At 44.4% G+C, this 16,533-nt stretch overlaps 1 pseudogene; it reads right to left on the reverse strand.

Moving 5' to 3' along the window:
* Positions 1 to 5,166, reverse strand: part of LOC135224535 (serine--tRNA synthetase-like protein Slimp) — a 34,215-nt pseudogene extending 29,049 nt beyond the window's left edge.
* Between the last annotated feature and the right edge of the window lie 11,367 nt (positions 5,167 to 16,533).

Raw genomic sequence — 16,533 nt, forward strand, 5'->3', positions numbered from 1 at the left:
ACAATTTGGACCATTTATACCTAACTTAATACGTACGCTAATACTGTAAACTACCCGAGTCCCTGTAAATAAAAGTGGGTATTAGTGGTAAACTGGTATAACAAGAAATACTGTACGTACATACGTACGTATGTAGTAAAATGCTTACCTTTCGAGTGAGGCTATCTCCGAAAGTGGCGACAGAGGAGGAGGACAAACAGCAGATACATACACTTAACTTTATGAAACACATAAAAAAATGTCAGGAAAACATAAACTAAACTTTACGAAACACATAAACAAAACTGTAACACTTAACTTTACAAACAAATTAAAATAAAAAAATAAAAAAAATTTTATTTTTTACATTTTTTCTTTACTTTTTTTTTTTTTTTTTTTTTTTTTTTTGTTTTTTTTTTTTTTTTTTTTTTTTTTTTACAAAATTTTGACTTCTTCACCACTTTCAACTTTGTTTTTTCGTAGTAGTATCACTTGGTTCTTACTTTTTGCTTACTCCTACTAAAGGTCTCTTTAAAAAATAACTATCCATGGAAGATTGCTTCTGCCTGCTTTTGACAATATTCCTGAAACGACTCAGGCAAACGTCATCGAACTGTCCAAGCATACGACCTGTGTAAGCCTTTTCAGGGTGTCTCTTTTCTACGAATGATTGCACCTTATGAAAAGCAGCTCGAGCATCCTTAATTTCTGCCGTTGTCATAGAGTCGTCGTCCTCCTTGCCGCTGCAAGAGAACTCCTCTTGAACGACGTTATGTTGCATAGCCTCCAACTCCTTCAGGTCATCCGTCGAAAGCTCCTCTTAGTGCTCCTCGAGAAGATCATTGATGTCGTCCTCGTAGACGACCAGCCCCATGGACTTGCCGAGTGCAACGATCTCATCAAGATCTCCTTGCGAAACAGTTTCAGGATCGTCAACTGTTCCTGAATCTGCAGCACCAGCTTCGCCCACATCGAATCCCTCAAAGTCTTGGGCGGATACGGCATCAGGCCAGAGTTTCCTCCGCGAGGAATTCAAGGTTCACCTTGAAACCTCCTGCCAAGCTTGGTCGATGAGTTGGATGCATATTACGATATCGAAATGCTCTTTCCAAAATTCACGCAAGGTGAGGTTTGTGGTATCGGTGATGTCGAAACATCTCTTGAAAAGATGTTTCGTATACAGCTTCTTGAAGTTCGATATCACTTGCTGGTCCATGGGCTGGAGGAGAGGGGTGGTGTTAGGCGGAAGATAAAGAACCTTGATAAACAAATACTCCACTAGGATATCTTCCTCAAGGCCAGGAGGGTGAGCAGGGGCATTGTCCAACACCAGCAGACATTTCAGAGGGAGGCGCTTCTCTTCCAAGAATTTTTTCAGTCAGGCCGAAACACAGATTTACCCACTCGGTGAACAAAAGTCTCGTTACCCAGGCTTTTGCATTAGCCCTCCACATCACTGGAAGCTTTTCCTTAAGCACTTTGTGGGGCCATTGTAGGCTCGAGGAGTCTCCGAATGATGCACAAGTAGGGGCTTCACCTTGCAATCCCCACTGGCGTTGGAACAAAGTGCGAGCGTAAGCCTGTCTTTCATAGGCTTATGCCCGGGTAGCGTGATGTACGTCCGACGAGGCATTTTTTTCCAAAATGGGCCAGTCTCATCACAGTTGAAGACTTGCTGATAACTGTAGCCTTCGTTGAGAGTCATCTTGTCGAACGTCTTAATAAAGGCTTCGGCCGCTTTCGTGTCCGAGTTGGCCACTTCCCCATGCCGCACCACTGAATGGATGCCAGTCCATTTACGGAATTTTTCGAACCACCCATGAGAAGCCTTGAACTCTGGGGTTGGCGTTGATGTCCCTTCTCCTCCGTCGTCTTCGGCCTGGGCAATCAAATCGCCGAAAATAGCACTGGCCTTGTGGCAGATTGCCGTCTCCGTTATCGTATCGCCAGCGATTTCTTTGTCTTTTATCCAGACAAGAAGAAGCCTTTCCATTCCATCGTGCATGTGGCTCCTCTTGCTGGACTAAAATAGTCACGCCCTTGGAAGGTGTAGCTGCTTTGATGACATCTTTCTGCTTACGGATGGTGCCTATTGTTGACGGATTTCGGCCGTATTCCTTGGCAATCACACTCAATCGCATACCAGCTTCATACTTTTTAATTATCTCCATCTTCGTCTCCAAAGAAAGCATCCTCTTCTTTCCGTGAATTTCAACTTTCTTGGGGCCCATGACTACGTCTATACTGTACGTAATTATGTTATGTAGTATGTATACGTATGTAGTAAAGTTCTCACACAACACAATAAAGTATACTACAACGAAATCACTAACGAATTTACGTTAATAAACAAAATCGTATAGAACGAACGAATACCGCGTGCGTACGATACCGATGATGCCGTGAAGTGGCCGAAAGAGCACACCACTACGTAGACGCATCATGGGAGAAATGCTGACTAATAGGAGCGAAGGATCTCATGGCAGTGACTAGCATAAGGAACCAATGGGAGAGCGGGAGGATGGTGGCGAGTCTACTTAGTTGGCGGCGCGCGAGTTTTAAAATTGTTATCGGTGGTCCGGGCGAATCTCGGACTTTACAGCAACAACCTTTCGTATTTTGAACTATTTTCGTATGTAGAGCTGCAAAAATCTTCGTATTTGCTTTCGTATCTCGAATTTTTCGTAAGTTGAGCCTTTCGTATCTCGAGGTACCACTGTACATCCAAAACATTAAAAGTAAGGTTTTTTTTATAATTTTTGGCAATGTTCCAGCTTATGACTATTTTCAGCTTATGATGCGTCTCAAGAACGGAACCCCCATCATAAGCCAGGGACTGCCTGTACTTTTCTTTTTTGTCTTTCTTTGGTTCCTTTCTTTCTATCAAGTCAGGTAGAAGAAGAGCAAGGCAGCAACTACGAGTAAAAAAGAAAAAAGAAAATTTTATATTTCTTCAACAACACATTCAAAAACAACATATTGACAAAAAATATTAAAAAACAAAATTCATTCACATTTATGCTCTACATTCAGCCTACCACAACATAAGGCTGATACTAATTCCTCTTGATCAAATGAAGAGGGTAGGGAAACATAGCCTTCCCTTACTCCCTCTTCATTGAAAGCCATTCTGTGATCACCTTCAACGCTTTCTTAGATGAGGATGAAAGCACTATCTTGAAAAGAAGAGCTTGATCTTCTTGAACAAGAGCCATAAGGAAGGTGGATGCAGTAGACAATGATAATGGTGTGAAGAACGGGGATAATTCTCCAGGAGAAAGTGAAGAAGAGACTTGTAGGCTGAAAGTTGTGAAGTGTCTGGTTCTATATACTCTTCATCTTCCAAAGAAACAGGAGATAAGTCATCAACAGTCTTGGAGCAAGGCACTTTCATGATAAAAGTCAAAATTTCAGTCAGTTGTTCCTCGAAAGAAGTGAGAGGAGGGTCATCTTATTCCGAAGCATGAACTTGTTGCTGAGGTTGAGCAGAGAGTCCAGAAGACGGCGCAGGTGTTGCAAGTCCACAGTAAGAACAGGTGTATGGTGCACAGGAGCAATGGCAGGAAGTACAGGAGCAAGAGCTGGGCACGTGGGAGCAAGAGCTGGGCACGCGGGAGCAAGAGCTGGGCGCGCAGGAGCCAGTGTAGGGCACGCAGGAGCCTGAGATGGAAGCACAGGAGCAAGCCCAGGGAGCATGGGAGCTAGGACTGGGATCTCAAGACAAGACAGGTGCTCAGACGACAGGTGTCTAGATCGGTGCTTGTGGCGCTTGGGAACCTTGGGAGAAAAAGACACAGGCAAATCCCATGGATGTGTAGGCAACTTCACATAGGCAAATACTGAGGGACCTACCCCGTAGCTGCACGAAGGGAGGGGTTGTCAGTGTCCCTATAATGCTTGACTGGTAGAGGGGAAGCAGGAGCTAAATCCACCATATGCCTTTTCAATGGCTAAGAAGAATCAAGGTAGCTTCTACAACACCTGTGATCAGACTCCAAATCCAAACTGGACGACAAGCAGAGCACATCCACAGACATGGCTTTCCAACAGCAGTCGGTCAAATCCGGGAATTTAGCAACAGGATCAAGAGAGGGGGCAGGAACCTGTGGGCAAACACTATCAGCCTCCTTTGGACCTCCAGTATGTCTTCTACCAACAGGACAGGAAACCACCTCCTCCACTAACACATCGCTAGGCATGTTATCACCACACATTTTCAAATTTGTCCATAAGAACCCAAAGGAACACTCTTTTTCCTGACACTGAACTTACAACTAAATTAAATTTTTGTCAAACTTGGAATTAATCCTAGACTCAAGATTGGCAATGGTATTGGGGTCAGAAGCATGGGAGCTGAGCATGGGAGTGTGTGGAGGAAAAGAAGGAGGACTGAGGATGGGGGAGAGAGGCTATGTCCAGGAGTAGAGGGAAGAGCAAGACCGGAGTCTATCTTAGGCCTAGAAGAAGAATCACTACTAGCAGTGGCCCTACTTTCCGCACGAGCGGCCGCCTTTCTAATCCTATTTCTCTCCAATTTACTAAGATGTGATTCAAGTAACTTCCGCCTACTTTCATCCCAGTCTTTGCATTCCGAGCAAGTAAGCTCTCTCTCGTACATACTTGCCCCCAACATTTATTGAACGTGGTGTTTGCATCATAACAGAGGTTCGTTAACCTAGTCTTGCAACCCTCGCTACAATAGTGAAGGCTGGAAGCGCTAGAACCGGACATAACTAACTGATGAGACACAGGAGCAAGAACATGTTGTCAGTTGTGCGGCATAAAACAGAATGACACTTCTGGCTTTTGTCGCTACCAGGACTCCATTCCAGTGGGAGGGGCCTGTCATCCCTGCTTTGCAAGTCACTTGTCTGCAAATCTTTTAGTTTAGGATGCTGTATGAGCATAATCACTAGCTAAGTAATCACATGGTAAGTTACTTACATAAAACTTTTTAACATACTTTTGCAGTTTTGATAATCTAATGATTGACTGACCTTGTTGTTAAAGCGTCTCTTTCTGGTATATGTCTTGTCCGTCTCCGTATTAAGCGCCTAATTACTCTGGGCATGCGAAAGAGAGTCATCCCATCTGTAAAAATTTTCAATTAAAGAACAGAAGAACACATAACAAAAAGTATAGCTTCCAAATAAACTTTATGCCTAATTGATAGAGAACAAATTACTTCAATAATTGAAGGACGACCAATCAAGATTTGCATACAGATTCTATCTCAAAAAGCAACACATAGCACTCCAAATCATAATTTTTGAAGGTAAATTGTATTTTTCCTAACTATACAAACCTAAGGTCCTTTACAATAGGAATATGCTCACGGCAAAGTTGGAACACAACCATTAAAACTCTTGAACAAGGTGGTTAGGCAGTAACTACGGTATGATATGTAAACATTCCACTTTGCCTTTCAACCCAGGTTTCAGATTGAGGGGTGACATGAGGTGGACAGTAGTAAAAAGGACCTCAGGTTAGTATAAATATGTGAAATACATTTTACACTAAAAAATTGTGATTTGTTCCTACACAATACATAAACCCTCAGTCCTTTATAATAGGAAGACTCACTAATTGGAGGGAGGAATCCGAGTCTCTAAAACTGACTGAAGTTCAGCACACCTGGGCTATTCCTTCTGGTTGAAAGAGCGAGTAGGATTGCCCTGCCTCTGACAAACTGACAAGAGTGTAAGAACTGCGAAATCAAGAGTCAGACTTCTGGGCCTTTTCGAAATGAGTGACAAAACATAACTCATACAAAAAAGGCTGGAAAGAATATTCCAAAACGGAGGCATTAAGGCAAAGCACCGAGAGGGTTTTGCCTTATTGCCCTATTCTCCTTCCTCCCCTTGTTAGAGGAAAGAGCAGGATTGCTTCCATGAATCTAACAAGAAAAACAGAAAAGCTCAATGTGTAGGCTTACTGCACCAAACGCCCGACCAGCAAGTGTATGTTCAAGTCTTATTCTCAATAACTCGAAAAAAGAGAAGTAGAAGGACAAGGAGGAAGGAGAAGGAGAGGACAGTCACTCTCGCATCCCTCTTACTTCTAGAACTGCACTCCATAGGGGAGATGCAACTTGTCCTCTTGAAGGAGCCAGGTAAGAAAACACAACTTCTTGAGCATCCACCACAGGTCCAAGTGAAGCATGTTGAGTCTCCTGCAGGTACCACAACATGCCAATAGGACAAAGTAATGATTGATCTGGATCAACAAATACAAAGTCCAAGGCATAGGGGATCATGAAGGATTCGAACCCATCAACACATGCAGAATGATTCAACGTCCAAGACGGAGTCGCGACATGAAACCTGCCTTCTGAAGGGTATTACTGCAATGCCGGAGAGAGATGAGATGAAGTTTTGAAAAACGAAATTCTGTCAGATAATTCTCACAAAGGCTTGTGTACCTTAAATGAGAGACAAATGCCATCCAGAGAACTGAGGCCCAATGGTGGCAAGACTGAGAAAAGTTACTCATCAGTAGTTGAATCTCAACTGAGGAAAAACAATACTACTACTTGCATGAATGACTATGACAAGCGTGGACTTATGTCTTTCACAATAGAATCGGAGAGATGTTAACTCTCTCAATTCTGATTAGAGAAAAAGTCCTGTATATGACACCAACCAGTGAAGACTGCAGTGAGTCCTGAAATTCTACAAATGCTGGAAGAGAAATTAGCTATTATTTCATTGCTGTTCAGTGAGAAAGCCTGGCTTGCAATGAATGCTGGAAGTCTTTAGTCAAGTAAACAAAGAGATTGTACTGCCTGAAGAACTGCTTCTTGTCACTGCAAAGGTTGGTTCAGGAAGGAACACTTCTCTTCACCCTGGAAGCAGTTAGCAGGGAAGGCAACAGCAAAGTCTGACATTCATTTCAATCCTGGGGGAACAACTATAGGTTGAATACTCTACAAATTAGAAAAAATGTATATAGAAGACAAAACTGCTGTATTGCCTGAAATATCATCCTGATTCATCCCAGTGGCCCATGGGTCAGATGCAATAGAGCAGAACATTTACAGACTTCTGTTTTACTTTGGGGTAAACATAAGATGATAATGAGTTTATTGAGACATATCTCTGTGATGATTCTCACTATGGTGTATGCGGAGCACAAGATAGGAACCATAAGTGAGAATCAAAAGCCACCCCACAGACTTTAAGTCTGTGATGGCCAGACAGAGATGGTCATATTAGTAGTTAACCCTCAACAGAGGAGAAACGACGCTAAGATGAACAATATAAAGAGAGAGAGATAAAAGAAGGAAGAAATAGAAACACCAAATGTGTACCTTCTGTAATATACTACATCACATTTACCTTAAATTATTATCATATTATTGTATTAATCTTAGAGATTGCATAATTATAATTTCAAAGTGCTAATCTTAAACATTAGTACCTTAAAAGGTATACATGTACGTACATACGTACTTGTAACACTTGCAGCAGAGAGAGAGAGAGAGAGAGAGAGAGAGAGAGAGAGAGAGAGAGAGAGAGAGAGAGAGAGATAGAGAGAGAGAGAGAGAGAGAGAGAGAGAGAGAGAGAGAGAGAGAGAGAGAGAGAGAGAGAGATTGTCCATACAGTATTTAAAAGTGAAATGGAAAGATTATTATATTTAAAATACTCACATATGAATTTTGTAATTACAGTTATAGTATTATTATTATACATATTATAGTATTATTTACGAATAACCAATTACTCAAAAAGAAATAATTATAAAAATTATCAAGAATTAAAGTAATCGCAATAAGTTACCGATTATGTGCCCCGCTAATTGACTCGAGTGGCCTGTGCTCAAGTCTAAATGACTTGAGTGGCCGCTAGTACCAGTGCGCCAAGTGAGCTCCAGGCTATTGGCTTAAATGTGAAACGTTCACAATTGCATGACGCCAGAAAATACTTCCGTACGCCGAGGCCATGTAAGCCTTCTCTCCCAAAGCCTCCCGTAGTCAAACATTAACATCATTCTCCCCTTAATACTTTCAACCTCCTCACTTTCAGTCTCTGCAAAGGAAAGTGATGAGTGTCGCAAGCACAGTAAACAAAAAAAAAATGTATTGGCCCAATGCAATAGTGAAAGGACAAAGGAGAAGAGGAATTACTAGAAGAGACAAAGGACAAACCTCCGAAGTTCCCCTCGGTAATTTCTAAAGAGCAAGCGTAAATTTTGGATTAATACATGTCTTGTCCTAACGTTATGTACTAATACAGATGTTGGCATACCTTTGCCGCCGACCCTTAACACAAAGTAGATAGGCAGCTATCAAGGCTATCACAAAAAGTGGCTTTGCATATTAATTATTAAATCAAATTCATTATCAATATCAAACACAGTACGTATATACATATTTATTAAAAAAATTAAAAATTAAAAATGCCAACGGGAAAATTATTAACGGCCAGTCAGCAAGAGCTCACAAAAATACGTCTTCATTGGAAGACAGCCGAAAGCAAAGTGGAGTGCTTACATCCAGGCAGGCTTGTCTACCCGCCTACCAGACGGTGGTTACTGCCTAACAACCTTGTTCAAGAATTTAACAGCTGTAATTCCAGCCTACAGTGAAAGTAATTCCATATGTAAAGGACAGGGGTTTGTATATCGTGTAGAAACAAATCATCAACAAGCAACAGTAAATTTCTCAAATGATTTCACTTGTATGGTACATGATAAACAGCCTTTCCATTTTGTTTTGCCTAATTATTGAATTTACAAGCTAAGCAAGAGCCTACCTATCTTCTTGCAGATGTCTGCTTTACATTTACCCCCTTTTATTCACATGTTACAGTTAAGGAATGCTTCAGCTATTATTAAGGTGGCCTCACACTAGGCCTTTTTTCTCCAGCAGTGAGCCGTTGCTGCCGGAAAATGGAAAACACGGGAGCTTTTAGCTCAAGATTTTGGCTTCCTGTCTGGACGGGAAGCACCGAGCACGCACCGCGAGCAACCACATATTGTAAACAAACAAGATGGCTGCTGCTGATAGGATGTACTCTCAGACCTTTGGCTTCTCTTCTCCTGAGCCGCTCTCGAACCCACAAACGTTTTTTGTTACTCTTGCATTCCCGTAAGAATTGAGAAAAACACATCACTAAGGTAAGGAGTTCCTTGTTGGACGAGTCGGTAACGTGCTCAGCTACGATCTCAGGGCGGTCCAGGTTTTGATTCCCCACTCTGCCAATAACGGAATCAGAGGAATTTATTTCTGGTGATAGAAATCATTTCTCGATGTGGTTCGGATACCACAATAAGCTGTATGTCCCATTGCTAGGAAACCAATTGATTACTTGCCATGTAAAAATATCTGATCTTTCAGGCCAGCCCTAGGAGAGCTGTAAATCAGCTCAGTGGTCTGGTAAAACTAAGATATACCAAACTAAAACTAAACTAAGGTAAGGACCTGTTACCCTAAGTTAAGTTAGGTTACATAGCTATTGTTGGTTTAATCAATCGAAGTGGATATTGTCTCCGCACGGTGAAAATAATTTCAACACTTATTCTCACCACTGGCTGAGTGAGACAGTGGAGAAGGGAGGGAAGAATAGGTGGATGTTGGTTATTGGGTAGGGGGGCGATGAGGATTCCTTCCATTTTACTATATATTCTTTCAGTTTTAGTAAATCAAAGGTAGCCCTCAGTATATATATATATATATATATATATATATATATATATATATATATATATATATATATACTTGCGTAACACGCGATCTCACATATCATGTGATCCCTAAATTTTCACCCCTTAAAAAATTATTTTATCACGTATCTCACGTATCATGCGAGTTAAATTTAGGAGACCAAATAACAATAGGCTAACCTCTTTTCCTCATCTTTATCCATTCCATTTTTTAGTTAGGCAAACCTCTTTTCCTCCATCTCTTAATCTATCCCATCTCTAGTTAAGTTTAAAAAAAGTTAAAGAGAATGCCAAAAAGTATCGGTTGTAATGATATACTTGTTTGGAAAATGCATACAGCCAGAAACAGCTGATTTGCTATGAACAACCAATCCCATAACAACAGCCTTTTTGCTTGCATTTCAACCATCGTACAATAGTAAAAAAATTACCATAGTAATGTTACATTGACGTTAAGAATAGGACTGATATATTTTTACATTACAGGTAGTAGTCGACTTACTACCGCAATGATTATGACCAACCAGTCACAAATTCGATTAGGACGTAAGCCGCGCCTGTGTTAATTTTCCTTTTCCGTAAGAATATTATACTTGCCTAGCCTACAATAGGGTTATCAGCACCATCTTTGCATATAGGCTAGCCAAGCCTACACTACACAGCATACTTTATAACTATATGGCATAGTAATTATTAATTACAGCTAATTCTCAAGGTTCAATGCACATTGGCTTATGATAATTCAGTACAAAGAGAAATTGAATAACATTTAATAAGTTAGCCTCGTGTATACAATGATGATGATATCGTGGTACATATATCGTATATATTACGAATACAGTAACCTAGCCTTCAGTATACTGTATACTGTGGTCCCCCCGTATTCGTGGGGGATGCGTGCCAGAAACCCCCCCCCCCCACCCCCCCCCCCCCGTGATAGTTAGAACCCACGAATGTTTGGAACCCCAATAAAAACGCTAAAAACTGCCTGATTTGTTAGTTAAAACTCAAGAAAAACCACTAAAAATTTTCATACTTGGTTTTATTAATAGTTCTATCACAAAAATGATATTGTAATGATACAATTAAGTTTGTTCATACTTACCTGGCAGATATATATATAGCTGATAATTTCCGACGACCGACAGAATTTAAAACTTACGACACACGTAGTGGGAGTCAAGTGGTTAGTACCCATTCCCGCCGCTGGGAGGCGGGTATCAGGAACCATTCCCATTTTCTACTCATAATTTTTATTTCCACTGTCTCTGAGGGGAGGTGGGCGGGTAATTAATTATATATATCTGCCAGGTAAGTATGAACAAACTTAATTGTATCATTACAATATCATTTTGTTCATGCAAACTTACCTGTCAGATATATATATAGCTGAATCCCACCTGGTGGTGGGAGAGACAGAATAGAGGATTTAGGAAACACATATATGCAGATATTGATATCTTGGTTCCTTACCTGTTAGCATAGCTGGCTTCGTGATTACTGCCACGTAAGTCTGCTTGTGCTACTAGAGTTGCCAGCAAGGTAGAGACCTATGAAGCTGGTGCACTCCACCCGATGATCTGTCAACAGGGGCGAGAGACCACGACGTGACTAGACCATGGACCATACTAATGAGGGCAACGAGACAAAATACCACCACTGGCTTAGTTTACCAAAGGTATCCCACTTAACTAAGCTAATGGAAGGGAGCCCGCCCCAGGTGGTCACCCCACAACCAAACACAAATTAAAAACCCCCCTAATCCCTAAAGGATAGGATGAGTGTTACCTCCTGACCCCCCAAAACAGTGTCTGCAGCAATGTATGGTCCGAGGGAGAAGCAATTTTCGTATGTCACTTTCACTCCCGCAGGTAGTGTGAAGCGAACACCGAATGCTTCTCCAAAATGTGGCATTCAAAATATCTTTGAGCGCCATATTTGTGAAAGGCTACCGAAGTAGCAATAGCTCTCACCTCGTGAGCTTTTACTTTCAGAAGCTTCAAATCTATCACTACACTTATTATGCGCTTCTTGAATCGTATTCCTGATAGAAGAACGCCAGTGCGTTTTCGACATAGGAAGATCAGGTTTCCTCACTGAACACCACAAATTGTCCGATGAACCTCTGCAAGCTTTAGTTCTCTCAGATAGAAACTTTAGAGCCTGACAGGACACAGGAATCTCTCACGTTCATTTCCCACTATATCTGACAACCCTTTGATTTCAAAGGTCCTTGGCCACGGGTTGGAAGGATTCTCGTCTTTGCTAAGAACATGGGACTTAAAGAACAAATCGCACTACTGTCTGAAAAGCCAATCTGCTTGCTAATGGCCTGAATTTCGCTAACCCTCTTCGCCGTCGCCAGAGCGGTTAGGAAGATCGTTTTCTTCGTCAGATTCCTGATAGAAACTGAATGAAGCGGTTCGAAGTGACTCGACATCAAATATTTGAGCACCACATCCAAGTTCCACGAGGGTACTTTAGGCTGGACGACCTTCTTAGTCTCGAACGATCTAATGAGATCATGAATGTCTTTATTATTAGTCAAATCGAGTCCTCTGTGCCTAAAGACTACAGAAAGCACGCTCCTGTAGCCTTTAATAGTTGGAACAGCCAACTTCACTTCCTCTCTCAGATAAAGAAGGAAGTCAGCTATCTGGCTCACAGATGTTGTGTGAGGAAATGCCTTCTTCCTGCACCAGGATCTGAAGACAGCCCACTTCGATTGGTACAGAGCGATTGAGGAGGGCCTCCTTGCGGTGGCAATCGCCTTCGCCACAGGTCTTGAAAAACCCCTCGCTCTGGCCAACTTCTTGATAGTCTGAACGCAGTCAGACTCAGAGCGGGGAGGTTTTTGTGGTACCTCTCGAAGTGGGGCTGTCTGAGTAGATCTTTCCTTAAGGGCAGAGTCCTCGGAAAGTCTACCAGGAAGGACATCACCTCTCGTGAACCAGTCGGCTGATCCGGCCAGAAGGGGGCGATGAGTGTCATCCTCGCTCCTTCCGATGCCGCGAACTTCCTCATCACTTCCCCGAGGATCTTGAGGCGCGGGGGAAAAGCGTATATGTCTAGACCCGACCAACTCCAAAGTAGGGCGTCTACTGCGACTGCTCCCGGGTCCAGAACTGGGGAGCAATAGAGTTGAAGTCTTCTCGTCCTGGAAGTTGCGAAGACATCCACCTGTGGACAGCCCCACAGGTCCCACAGCGACTGCAAACCTCTTGGTGAAGGGTCCACTCTGTCGCAACAGCTGTCCTCGTCGACTGAGAAGGTACCGCTCCGAACATTCTGTACTCCTGACACGAACCTTGTCAGGATAGTGACTTCTTGCGCTTTCGCCCATAAAAGGAGTTCCTTTGCGATGGCAAACAGAGAAGGCGAGTGAGTTCCCCCTGATTTCTTAGGTTATGCCAGCGCTGTGGTGTTGTCCGAATTGATCTGAATGACTTTGCCGGATACTTCTTCCTGGAAGAAACCTGAGAGCCAGATAAATGGCTGACAGCTCCTTCAGATTGATGTGCCAGGACAACCTGTTCCCCTCTCCAGTGCCCGACACTTCTTTCCCTCCTAGTGTTGCTCCCCAACCCGTGGACGACGCGTCGGAAAACAACACTAGGTCGGGTTCCGAAGTTTGAGGGAGAGCCCTTCTGCGAGCTTCCGAGGATCTGACCACCAAACTTAGGTGATCCTTCACCTCTCTCGTTAAACACAAGATCGCCTCCAGATCTTGTTTGTTCTTCCAACTGTTGGCTAGGAAGAATTGAAGAGGTCTGAGGTGCAGCCTTCCCAGAGAACAAACTTCTACAGTGAGGAAATGGTCCCCAGCAAACTCATCCATTCCCTCACCGAGCAGTTTCTTCCCCAGAAAGGTCGCCACTTCTCCAAGCATTGAAGTTGTCGCCCTGGGACGGAAAAGCCCGAAAAAGCCACTGAGTCCATCTGAATCCCCAGATAGACTAAAGATTGAGACGGAGTCAAATGCGACTTTTCGAGGTTTACCAGAAGCAACCCGCAAGGACTTTGCTAACGTCATGGTCGTGTGCAGGTCCTCCAGACACCGTTCCCGCGATGAAGCTCGAATAAGCCAGTCGTCTAGGTAGAGAGAGATCCTTATATTCTCCAAATGAAGCAGCCTTGCCCACGTTCTTCATTAGAATGGTGAAAACCATCGGCGCTGTGGTCAGACCGAAGCAAAGTGCCCTGAATTGGAATACCTTCCCCTTCAGGACAAATCGCAGGTATTTCCTTGATTGGGGTGGATGGAATGGGGACGTGAAAATACGCGTCTTGGAGGTCTAGTGAGACCATCCAATCCCCCGGTCTCAAAGCTGACAGCACCGATTGAGTCGTCTCATCTTGAATTTCTTCTTTATAACGAAGAGATTTAGGCTGCTGACATCGAGGACGGGTCGCCACCCCCCCGAATGTTTCGGCACCAGGAACAGGCGGTTGTAAAATCCTGGAGATCCAGGTCGAAGACCGTTCCACCGCTTGCTTCTCGATCATTTGTTTCCAGCAGATCGAAAAGCACTTTCTGTTTCTCCTCCTCGATAAGAGGGAGACAAATCCTTTGGTGTTGAGGATAGCGGGGGGGTGACTTCAAGAACAGGATCCTGTAACCTTTCCTCACGACATCCAGCAACCAAGAGTCGGCATCTCTCTCTTCCCAGGCTTTCGCGAACCGAAGAAGCCTGGCTCCTACCGGCGTCTGAAGGACTTCCAAATCACTTCCTACTCTTTGACGGAGCAGGGGTTTTTCCTCTGGAAGAGCCTCTTCCTCGGGAGGCGTTTTCGAGGAAGATCCAGCACGAAAGGGCTTCGATTTCTTGGCAAACGAAAACTCCAGAAGATGAAGCAGCTGCTGGCCTTCTAGAAGACTGAGCCAGAAGATCTTGCGTTGCCTTTCTCCTGAAGGCTTGATGCTATGTCCTTAACCATAGTCTGGGGGAAGAGATGGTCTGAAAACGGAGCGAAAAGCAAGTCCGCTTTTGCGCTGGAGAGACGGATTTGCCGTGAAGTTACAAAAGAGTGCTCTCTTTTGAGAATCCCGAGCTAAAGTGCGTAGCAACTCCTCAGAACCATCCCTGACGGCCTTGTCCATACAAGAAAGTACACTGGACAGCTCCCCAGACTAATAGTATCAGAACTCCTTGACCTGGCATCTAAAACTCCAAGACACCAGTCGAGAAAGTTGAAGACCTCTAGAGTCCTGAAGAGGCCTTTTAGATGAAAGTCGAACTCGTTATGGGTCCAAGAGACTTTTGATGAAGACAGAAGGGCTCTTCTGGAGGCGTCCACGATGCTCCCGAAATCACCTTGAGCAGAGGCTGGTAGTTTAACCCCTACGTCCTCTCCCGTCTCATACCACATGCCTCCTTTACCGCAGAGTCTTGATGGCGGTAAAGCTAAAGAGGACTTTCCTGACGCTTTCCTCTTCTCCATCCACTCATGGACTTTCCGGAACGCTTGCTTCGTGGAAAGCGACTTCTTCATTTTAACGAACCCTGACGCCTTCGTTGCTTTAAAAGAAGAAAATTGAGAAGGGGGAGTACGAGGGGCTTCCGGTTGAAAAGTTTCTCCAAACTCCGACTGTAGAAGACGCATCAAAACTTTATAGTCCGATGAGACAGGAGCTGGTTGCTGTTCTTCCTCTGCTTCTACTAAATTATCGCTAACTCCTTCCTCAGAAACCGGAGAAGTAGGAGGAAAGTCTGAAGAAAACTGACGAACAGGAAGGGTTCCTTCATCCACCTGAACTTGCATTGGTGAGGAACTGGTGTCTACCAGCGCGCGCTTGGCGTCCGAATCCACACGTTTGGCGCCGACAGGTGCGCGCTCGACATCTACTAACACACGCTTGGCGTCCACTGGCGCACACCGAGCGTCCACTAGTGCACGCTTGGCTTCCACTGGTGCGCGCCGAGCGTCAGTCAGCGCGCGGCTGCCGCCCACTGGTGCACGTTTATCAACAACAGGTGCGCGTTTGGTGGCACCGGAAGCGCGCTCCACTTGCACAGAAGCGCGCTCAGCGTCCACCACTCGCTTGCGAACATACGAAGACTTGCGAGCGGGAGATATCTCATCCTGAGAGCGAGAAACGAACTTCTCACCTCCTCTAGAGAGCTGCTGGGGAGCAGAACGAACTCTAGAGGGAGACTCGAACGAAGAGAGAGGCGAGCGGGAGAAAGAGCAGGTCTTGACTTCTTCACAGGAAGCTTCTCATCCTTTCTACGACGCGGAAGAGACTCTCTAGAAGCAAGAGCGTCCTGAAGTTGCTGCTGCAGTGACTGAATCATCCTCTTGGTTGGCGAATCTTCCTGCTCCGGGGAGGGACTGATCCTGTGAGCAGGAGAGCGGCGAGGGGACGCCTCCCTCCTCCTCCTAGGTACGGCCTCCTCCCGAGCTCTAGAGCGACTGTATCGCTCGCACGAACTAACCGAATCCAAGTCCGAAGACTCTCTACGCCTTTTCTGCGGCGGAAAAGCAGCGAACGCACTGTCAGGAGAAGATCGCACATTCGGAGAACTGGGACGTGAAGCGTCAATATCACGCGCCGTCCTTTTCAGCGGACGGGAAGCACCGTGAGAACTCCACCCTTTACGTTGGGGATGAAGCCTCGATGACGAAAAACACTCCTTGAGGAGACGTGCCCGTGGCACGCTCCCTGGCAGTCTGGGGATTTTCATCAGTAACTGCCGAAGGCACGCCAGATCGGTGGGGGTTCCTTGTAACCCTCCTTCGGCTTTCGACATGCTCCCCCCTCCCCAGGTCCTGGAGTCAAGCAGAGGTCCAGGCCTAGAGGCGAAACGAGGCCGATCTGACGCACCCTCCACTACACAAGGGGTATCACTGCACTTTTGCACATCACTTTTGCTCTCAAGAGCCAACAC

Source organism: Macrobrachium nipponense, chromosome 12 (assembly GCF_015104395.2).
Source record: "Macrobrachium nipponense isolate FS-2020 chromosome 12, ASM1510439v2, whole genome shotgun sequence".
In the NCBI taxonomy this organism is placed as follows: Eukaryota; Metazoa; Arthropoda; class Malacostraca; order Decapoda; family Palaemonidae; genus Macrobrachium; species Macrobrachium nipponense.